This window comes from Etheostoma cragini, chromosome 11 (assembly GCF_013103735.1).
Source record: "Etheostoma cragini isolate CJK2018 chromosome 11, CSU_Ecrag_1.0, whole genome shotgun sequence".
Classification (NCBI taxonomy): domain Eukaryota; kingdom Metazoa; phylum Chordata; class Actinopteri; order Perciformes; family Percidae; genus Etheostoma; species Etheostoma cragini.
The window spans coordinates 7,045,119-7,055,492 of record NC_048417.1 but is presented as its reverse complement, the minus strand read 5'-3'; the positions used below and the strand labels follow the sequence as shown (position 1 = coordinate 7,055,492).

The following is a 10,374-nucleotide window of genomic DNA, read 5'->3' as shown; positions in this document are numbered from 1 at the left end:
TTTCTATGTTTAACATTTTTCTTGGACCAAGCTAATGCTCTTGTTCTTTTATTTCTTATTTCAGTGTATTAACCTGTGCACCACAGAATTTCATTCTTGTCATGGTGGAAAAGTCAGTCCAAACCTGTGAACTCTATGGCGTGTTTTGGGTGTTAAATCTGGCCCTGCTCCTGAGGTTTCCAATTCTTTGTCATATTTGCTTGCCAACCTAGATTGTAACATCTTTCTGTTTCACAAAATCGGCAACTAGTTTGCTGTCAGCAGAGTTGCTCACTTTAAAAAATAAAGCCAACTCTCCTGGGCCACAGACATACACACCCTCTCTGCTGGCCCAATGTCTTGTTTACAACCTGTTTCCACAAGTTAATACAGCAGAATGAGGGGATTGAAAAAGAAGATGTTGCTCATTTTAATGAATTCCTTGCACTGAGTAGCTGTTTATGTTTTCTGGACCGCACATATTCAGTTTTAAAGTGTCATCTGATGACTGATAATGTTTTTGTTGCTTTTTTGGAGTGGTTTAAGTTATTTAGTGTACACAGTAAAAAAGCGCTGATGTTTTAAGGGCTAAAACCTTAGATCAATCGCCCTGCTAAAAAAAAGGTTAGGGGTTTTTAAATTGAAAAGCTTGTTACTGATGGCTGCCGAATTCAGACTTTTTTTGCACAGATACTAGAGAGCCTGTCGATCCCGGCTGCCAATCAAAACGGAATCAACGCTTCTCCTCACTCGCTGACAATCTTTTGCCTTGATTTTAACTGTGTGATATCACCTTTCAACTCAACTCAGGACAGCAACATGTCTTTAAACAATTCTTATAAAATGTTTCTCCATTGTCTGTTTGCAGTGTTGATTGAACTGCTGTTTTTGTCAAACTCTAAATGGATGAGGCCTCTTCATGCTGCCTTAATATCCACAGTTTTCATGGACTTTTTGTTGTCAAAATTAAAAGTGAAGGAGAAATAAAAAAGTTTTTAAATAAGTTATTCTTTAGAAAAGGCGAGAAGAAGGGGAAGACATGAAGCAAAGGGCCGTTGGCTGGACTTGATCCTGGGCCACTAGGCCTGCTTGTGTCTTGCCTATTGATGTCTGAGCTCAATTTAGTTTTATGGATGCTCTAGAAATCTAACCAAACATACCGTCTATCATACTGACACTCTGTAACAAGTCTTTTTTATTTTAGACTTTTAGTTTTTCACTTATTAAACTTCACTGTGGAGGCATGCATGTATGTTAAGTGGCAGGGGAACTTCAGTAATGCAGCCAAGGCAACATCAAAAAGTGACTTGTTTTTTAAAAATGTTTTTATTCATTTTATTGCAAATACAGTTTTCATCTTTAACCCTATATATCTGGTTACAGACTAAGGGATCAGAATGTGGGAAAGGGGATTTATTTTGGTGTAAGTTTTTGGAGACAAGCAGGATCTGGGTTGCTCTATAGTTAAGTGACCTCTGGGTTTGTGATCAACTATGGGAATATTAGTGATGGCAGTGTTAGACTTTTAACAACAAAGAGGTAAAACTGCTCTTGGATTTGTGAGAACTGTGGATTGAAATCACAAAGATGACTCCGGTGCATGTGTTAGCCCATTTTTTACATATTTTACAATTACACCTAACCAATTTGCAAATCACTCTGATGTGTTTCATAGTTTTTAATATATTTTTCCTACTTTCCAAGCAGATTTTCTTTCGCAGGTTTGGCCAAATGGGACAAAAATCAACCACAAACTCTTGGAACTTGTTAGAGATGTATACTCCATCACAGTGATTATTACATCTGCCATTCATTTTTAGATTGTTTTATTGTCATTATAGCAGACTTTTCAGATCAATCTGGACTTTAAATTGTTTAGGCTGCCTCCATAATCATGCTTAAACAAAAGCAACTATTATACCACAATAATAAGAACTTTAAGCTCCATTATTGAACGTAATGTTCTGGTAATTGATTTTAACAATGCATGGAAATGAATAGAAATACGAAGGAATTATGAAACACGGGACGTGATGGTAAATTGTCCATTGTGCTAATGGATGGTATGCACATGGGGTTTGCCTTGATGTTGAGAGTGGCGTTGGAGCTGTATCTCAGATGTGGGAAGAGGTAAATTTCTGGGAACATCATTAGAAAAATTAAAGATATCTGGAATTTCTAAGCATTCATTCAAAAGTCGTCAGTAGTAAGGAACAATAGTTAGGATTTAGGGTTGAGACAAAGCTTGTAAAACAGTGGTATGGTCCTTGTGAACAAGCTGGTTTATGACGTATGAAGAAGTAGAAAGTGTGACGATAGTTTTAACACTCGTGAGTTGCTTACTCATTTGCTCATCCCCTCCCCCCCCTAAAGATTTTTCTATCTCGTCTCTAGAATACACACCTTTTACTTTTACAAATATTTGGCTCTGAATGTTCCTGCAGGTAGACGTGCACCTATGGTATGTGTTAGAAAGAGGGGTCTCAATGTTATTTGTATAAACTGCTGCTCCCAGTCACTGCGTCACCATGAGGCTGGGACTTTGTCCTAAATAAAAATGTGTATATATATTTCCACGCTGGTTTCTCTGCCTGTATTCTTTTTTTCATGTGGAAAATCTTTAATCCATGTGCTCAAAACATGTAGAAAAAGAAGTGTGCCTCTAACAGAGGACAGTATTCATCATCACGTATGGATATCCCAACATACCATAACAGGTGCATCACTTTAAACATAGTAAAAGAAAATAAAAGATATGAAACAAGCACTGCAAAAGTAAAGAAACATGGATCAAATAAAAAGATTTGCAATACAAAATATAAAATGGTTCGAATATATCTGCTTTCAAAATGAGTTGTACCGTTTTGTGCAAGAATGTACAAAAGTTGAAAAATCATGGAACTTTGGTGTAGTCACCACTTTACGGAATGACAGAAAATGTGGCTTAATTCTTATTTATAATTCTTATTTTTTTCTATACTTGTTCTCTTGACCATGAATTTATCTCTTGATCACAAGTAGTTTCTGTGATCCTGGTTAAAGCTGTCAGAACAACTTTTACAGCCAAGTCCTAATTATTTCACAACAACAATAAAAACAGCTTGGTACATCAGATTAAAAAAAGAAATCCAACATAAATAAGTACATACAGCGTTATCCCTGGCCTTTATAATTTTATTATCCTCTTTACCTATATGGACGATTTTTGACAATTGTTAATATTTCATTTCATTTCCTTAAATCTTTTATTTTATTCATATATTTCAGCTTTGTTTTAATCCTGACAGTATTTTAGTGAGCACTACGTGAACCAATGCCAGTGAGCTGAAGAGTCCAGACATCAGTCCAGTCTAGAGTTTGAGACAGGACTTGGTAACTGCAGTACTCTACTACTATTGATCCATCAACCTTTTTTCTTTTGATTAATCTTTGGAAACTCTCAATCACATCCTCTGTTAGTTAAACTGATAAATGAACAACTCCTGGAGGATAGCCAGACAGAAGGGTTGGGAGGCAATCAGATCTGATCTTGTGTAATTGATGTACTAAAGTGCCTGGATGTGTCATGAGACCAGATGCCCCATGGCACAGACATGTACTGTAAGACTCCCCATCCTCTCTACATAGAAACCCAAACTCAAAAAGTCTACTTTTAGTCATTGTGTGTCTTTTTCCCATCTCTTAGCGTGTCTGTCTAGTAATTTTGGGTGTGTGTGGTAATTTTGTTTCTCCTTGAAGTCATTTTGCATCCATGGGATTGTTTTGCATCATCGTATTGTGTGTCTTTGTAGTCATTTAGCATCATTTGCAGTTATTTTGTGTATGTTTGTGGCCCTTTTGTATCCCTTTTTGGGGTTTTGTTCTTCTTTTTTTGGCAAGATTTGTGTCAGAGCCCCTGACCCCCAGGGCCTGTGCCTGGTAGGTTCGTTCAGTAATCCATCCAAGGTGTGTGTGTTGACATGTTTGCCATTGTTCTTAACAGAGTGAATAGCTTTGTGGCTTACAGTATTTGCACAGTTGTTTTATCTGAAGCTACTGTTTCTTATTTAACGTGTTTTATTGTGATGTTTGGTTTTGATGCAACAAGTCCATTAACCCAAGATCAATTTTATTCCCATGGGAGATAATGAACATGTCCTTAACCATAATCCACAACACCATGTTGTAAAATACATCATGTTGCCTTACAGTTTTATGAGTTCAAGACTGCCTCACCTTATACACTCAACTCATCATTTTCAGTGTTTTTTTTATTTCAAAACAATCTTAGAAATGCATTCAGTAGCTGTTCTGGTGCTTTTGTTGTATCACTTGATCGCTGCATTGCGTTGGATCAGTTACTAAAGGGACCTTGCAATGATAGTTATTTAACTGTTGTTTTGAGGGTCGAGAATGAAGCAAGGCTTTAAAAATCAACATGGATGAGAAGTCCTTAAAGTGGTTCAAATTTCATATTTTAACATCTGCAATTCCATGACAACTGTGATATGATAGAAACAATAGAACTTACTAAATGGAGATTTTTTTGTCAACCAGTTTAGTTGCACACTAGACTGCTACTGAAAAAAAGGAAAAATACAAACTGTGGTTGGTGAGGTCCTTAAATACCCTCAAGAGGCTTTTAAACACATTTCATCTCCTCAGAAAACTGAAACCAGATGACATCTGAACAGACGCAAACATGCTGCAAAAACAAAATTAATAATTGTGCAAGCAGAAAGGCCCCTGTCAGTGTTGAATCTGTATTTATTAAGATTATTGATTACCATTATAGATGCATTAACATGTAAGCAGAATTAATGAGAGCTGGTTAGGGTGCAGCTAATTTTATGTTTAATCCATAAAAATGCATTATAAATTAACAGATCATATTGGAAATGTATGATCCAGTGTTTTCTAATCTTGACCCACAATGGGACCCAAAAGTGAAAATACCTCCATCTCTCTTACTGTAATTTTGATCTTACTACGTGAGTGCCCCAGCTTTATGAAAATGCTCCACTGAATCGGTGGAATACCCTTTTAAGTTGCTTCGAGAACATGATTAAATGTACTTAGTTACTTCCCCCCACTGCAAAAGTGTAGTAGCCTATTTATTATAAAACAAGAATTTTTAAAATGACTGTGCAGCAGTTGCAGTACAAAGTTGAAAATAATGAAAATAAAAAACAATAACGATTGTCAATGAAGTGCAATTCCAAAATATAGCCTATGCAATGTCAAAAATATAACAAGATTTATGCACATTCATGCACAATGGCTGTGTTCATGCCATAGGCTAGCTGCCACCAGTCACATAGCCTACATTGGGAATAAACGTATAAATGTACAATAAAGAGGCTGCCATTAGATTGAAATGTAACAGCCTATTGACTGTTTTGCACATCAGACTGGAATGGAAACTAATTGAAGTCAGTGAACACCTCTCACACACACACACGCACACACACACTGTAGTTTCATAAAGGCTAGGGTAATACCTACTGGTGGTTATGTAAAGGATCGGTCTGCATCTGGATCCACGGTCACAGTTTTAATAGAATTTGCGTGTGCCTGAACCATAGACTGTAAAAAATAAGGGCTGATGTGAAAGTATTCGAAATGGAAATTTCCGACATCTTGCAGAAGATCTGGCAACCCGACAGTTCGCTTTATCAGACTGTTTTAGAAATAATCGTTTAACCTGATGCGTTTGGAAATATGTGTGGGGTGTCGAAATAGAATTAAACCCTGAAGGGAATCCGATCTGCACGTTTCAGTGTTGTTGGTCACTGACTTGAACGCACCTGATCCGCCATATTAAAAACGTGACCATGACTTCATTCGACTTTTGCCTCCCTGCTACAAACATCCCCAGATTAAGCCTACCTCATCATAGTTTTTCTAATGACAGTTAATTGGTCTGTTGGCTCAGGTTATGATCTGATCCCTTGATCTTGCAAGTAGGCTATTTCATTTTGACATCCCCTCATCATACTGGGACCTATATGTTGCTTTTCTCACACTATTATGGGTGTAATAGTTATTTTCTGGGCTGTTTGGTTTTCCTTGCACGTTCGGATGAAATTACGTGAGGAAACCCGATGTTCCACCGGTAGAACTGAGAACATGAACTCTCTCAACCTGGATCCTCCCTCCTGATTGGACCCGAGCTGTGTACTTCAATGTAGCTTGTTTTAAAAGCCTTTCATTATCAAAGTAGCATTATGTCATTTGCCAGCTGATCTGGAGTCAGTTTACACGGGAGACCTGAAATGTATCGATAAGGTTCAATCAGCTTAATGGAGCAATTCAATTGCTAACCGTGCAACCCCGTGATTGCTGCTCGCGCGCTTGCGCGACGAAAAAAGAGCTAAGAAATACGAATCGATGCCGTCAGAGAGTATAATAAATCCGTGAGGTCTCACTCTGCTACACATACATATATTCAAGAAGACTTAAAGGACCAGACCAGTGTTTTTGGCAAAGGGGTAAGCCTGCCTCCACGAAGGGTAGCTACTATGGCTCCATTTTGATGCCACCTAGCACTCACCTGCCGTTAGTAGCCTACTCAATTGACTGCCATTCATTTGTACGTCACTTTGACAGTGAATAACTTTAGATCTAAAGCGTTTAAAGACTCTGTTTGTCCATTGTTTATTTCTAAAGAATCACAACAATGTATAAAAGACTCCATTACCTTGTAGGCCTATCTCACGTTATGGCTCTGTAGCAGACGTTTTTCTAAAAATAGGCTAACAATTGTGTCATAACCAAGTGACTTACTGTTGCATAATAGAGGAATTACCAAACAGTACAGGATACTACTACAGGATTACTTACATAAAAGCATAAAAGTACCAGCAATAAAATATAACTTAAGTACCAAAAGTAAATGTATTTATTTTGTAGCATTGCTTATTTCAGTATTCCATGTTCATGTTTCAAATTGTATGTTTTGTGTGTTCTGATGAAATAATAATAATATAGAAATGTTAATCAATAAAATCAAATAAATCTGACGTTTGATTTTAATATTGTGGCAGCCAGGACAACGGAAAATGCATTCTAAAAGCTGAATCACTGCAGCACACTTAAGCAAACCTTTGTTTTCAATTTGTGATCTTGTGTTATTTAGGACAAAGGTAGACGTTTATGGCAACATTTTATGACAGCTGCTCACAAGCATTTTGTTCACTTAACTTTATCTACAAGTTAAGTTTAAATGGAGCTTTAGCTGAGTGTGCTGTGCTCCTTCTACCCAAACATGCATTGGCTAGCCACATCCATTCACAACAAGCACAAGACTATTTCAAATCTCATGGGAGCACAGCATATACAAGTGTAGGCTATTTCATTTTACATAGCATAAAGACCTACATGCATGTCTTTGGGCTATTATTGCAGTAGCCTAGTTCCTAATCTTTTTTTGCCGTAAAATGTCAAATCTACGCTCTATCTCTGGTTGCATGCTGGCAGCTGTCCATCCATCATCCATCCATCCAGAGTCCGAAATATAAATGGCCTAGCGTTACAAGAAAAACAAGACTCAGTCTGAAAATATAGCGTAGCTTAACTTTAGCTAACAGAAATAGCCCCCCCTCCGTTTTCTCCTCAAATCATCTTGCCAACTCTTATAGATTAATCGAAGAACCCCAATAAAGTAGTTATCTTGGCCTACTGTTTATTATAGTTAATAAGTAGCCTAGTTTAGAAACCTAGATAACAAACTTTCCCTGCTAGATTAAAAGAAAACTATTCCCATCTAAATGTTCAAAATGGCTGCTATGCACAAAAAGGTCAGTTGAGATCAAGGATGTATTAAGAGAACGGTTGAGATCATATAGTTATAGTTAGCTGATCAATAGTTAACTAATAATTATCCAAAACATACTCAGATGTGTGTATATAATGTAGCAAGACCAATCAATTTCAATCCGTCTTATCAATACTAAATATAAAGTTGAAGCTTCTCATAACGCAACCATCCAGCGTGGTACGTCAAGTGAACCGCCACTCGCACGTAGTGAGTCATCTTCTTAATACACGATCTTTGGACGGAAAGTGGAAAGTTCTACGTTCTGCGCAAGCGCTCCCCTGGATTAATGTCAAGGCACAAAAGTGGCGCTACACCGTTTCGAGCTCTACTCCGGTAAGCGAATTTCACACACGTTTTTTATATTACAGTTTTACGCCTAATTAGTCAAAGTTTTGGGAACTTGCACGTGTCGTTAAGCCTGTGTCCAGGGACTCCCTCAGGAGTCACGCTGGGGCGAAAAGACACATTTAGTGAACAATAAACAGTCAATTTTAACAGATTTTCTCCCCTGATCTGTGTGTGCTGTGGCTGCTGCCGCCTCTAGTCTCCAGTATTGTTCAGTTGGCTCCCTAATGGCGGACGGCAGGCAGTGCTGTTTTCCGCTGGGGGAGGAGGAAGAGGAGGGGGGGGGGCATATTATATGTGGTTGTGAAACTATTGGGTTTATACCTGGCTTTGGGTCACGGTAACTCCCGAGGGACTCATGTAAACACGGTGTGGGAATAGCTTTGCCCCTCGTTGTTTACCACCGCATGACACACATGAAGAACGTTCATTCGAACGAGATGGCGCCCCTGGTGGTGGCCGGGAATATTTGCCACTGATTGCGCCAGGTCGGGCTATGTGCGGGGTAACTTTCCAATTAAAACCCCAGTGTCACAGGTATCCTAAAAATCGGGCTTTTTATTCTGTATACCGGCCTGCTTTTGTGATACTGGCATGTGCACGACTAGAAAAAATAAAGTGGATGAGATGGGGGGGTGAGGGGGGTTGTGTATTAAAACCACACGCTGCCAGTCGTGGAATATGTCAGTGTCACACTGTGTGTCTTGTTCAACATCCAGCGCTGCTTAATGCGAATAAGTTGAGATCATTTTAGTGTTATTTTTAACAATGGCGCAGTCAGTCTGTGCCTGCTCTCCTCCCCTCTACCCGCCGCTAATCCAATGGCTGTTTGCGCCAGGAAGGGCAGGGAGAGGAACGGAACACCCTGAACCACGTTTTCTTCTGGATCCCAACTTGGAAGCCAACCTACCTCCTCATTTACCTGGGTTATTTATGGAAGAGTTGCGCAGCTCAGGTAGTTCTGTTTTTGTTCTGGTTAAAGTTTTGGACCTGCTTCCCATAGTTTGTTAAATATCACTGCTGAAAAAAGAGAGAATGGGAAAAGAGGGGCAGCTCGGATCAGGTCGTGTGATAATCACCGCGGTAACCGGGTGCCTGGACCGGATTTGGTGCTGGGGTGGTCATGGAGCTGAGCTCCTAGCCAGTGTTAATAATCAAGGGCACGGCCTGGGGGACTTTAGTGGCTCCTGAAAGCTTGGTACAGGCTGTCCTTCAGTGCTGATTTTCTAACATTTCGAAGGAGAGCTCATCAACTGTGTGGAGCTCAGAATAGCCAGGGTTGAGTTTTGCATTCAGCTGCCAGGTTACCGGAATTGACTGTTTTGTAGCCCATCAGCTGGCCCGGGGGATGTTCTGGTGGCTGCGCATTACACATCACTTCTCAGTGACATAAGCCTTATATAATAATCTCACTCGTTTTTATTTGAATATGGTATTAGTCGGCTGTCTTCTGCGGAACTGGCGCAAACAGCTCTATGCCTCCACCTTGTGACCAGCTGGAAAAATTATTTAATGATAAACTGGCGCAAACTGACAGTGTCAGAGGAGCACATATGTAGCCTAAGGTGATGATGTGGCTGGGGGTTTTCTGGCGCAGATTTTAACTGCTTGAGGGTTTTGTTGCAAGAAGGGAGTCTCTTCCTCCATCCCACCTCTCTCTGTCCACCTGGTGTTGACGTAAGGAGCAAGGTTGCATGTCAGAGCTCATTAATGCAGGACCCTCGTTTCCCTCGCATCCACGTGAATGCAGGCTGGCTCATAGCTCTGCATTGCAGTCTGAACTCAGTCTAGACTAGGCTATTTTTTCCTCTCAGAGCACTACTGAGTTGCTTTGCACATAGATTCCCTCTGTTGGTGTAATATCACAACTGTGATGCATTTACTTTGCAGCTCAGCTTGGCTTCTGGGTGGTGTTGCACATATAGAAAGGTGCCTTTGGGCCCTCTGTCCACATTTTGACACCAGTTAACCCCACACACATGGTCTCTAGACATAGGGTTAGGTTATATCTTCTAAAATATAAGCTTGTATTAGATTACACAGTCACTGTTTGGAATCCAATCCTCTACAGTCAAGAACAACTTATCGATCTTTAATGTGATGCTGTTTTGACCTGTGCTTCCTGTCACATGGGCATCATGAGCAGTTCTTCCTGTTCCAGCTTCAGTGTTTTAGATAGATCACAAAGGTTGCAAGGCTGAGATTGCAGCATCCAAAACAATGTTGCTATACACTTATCTCACATAGTCAGA

The 10,374-nt window shown here is 39.6% G+C and overlaps 1 protein-coding gene across 3 annotated transcripts in view; it reads left to right on the top strand.

Moving 5' to 3' along the window:
* The first annotated feature begins 8,005 nt into the window (after positions 1–8,005).
* Positions 8,006–10,374, top strand: part of zmym2 (zinc finger, MYM-type 2) — a 34,701-nt gene continuing 32,332 nt past the window's right edge. For 2 of the 3 annotated variants that reach the window (XR_004658505.1, XM_034885332.1), the window contains exon 1: positions 8,032–8,110. The gene's annotated coding sequence lies outside the window, so the exon portion shown is untranslated. Of the gene's footprint in view, positions 8,111–10,374 lie in introns of all 3 variants that reach the window. The other variant, XR_004658506.1, reaches the window with a different exon arrangement.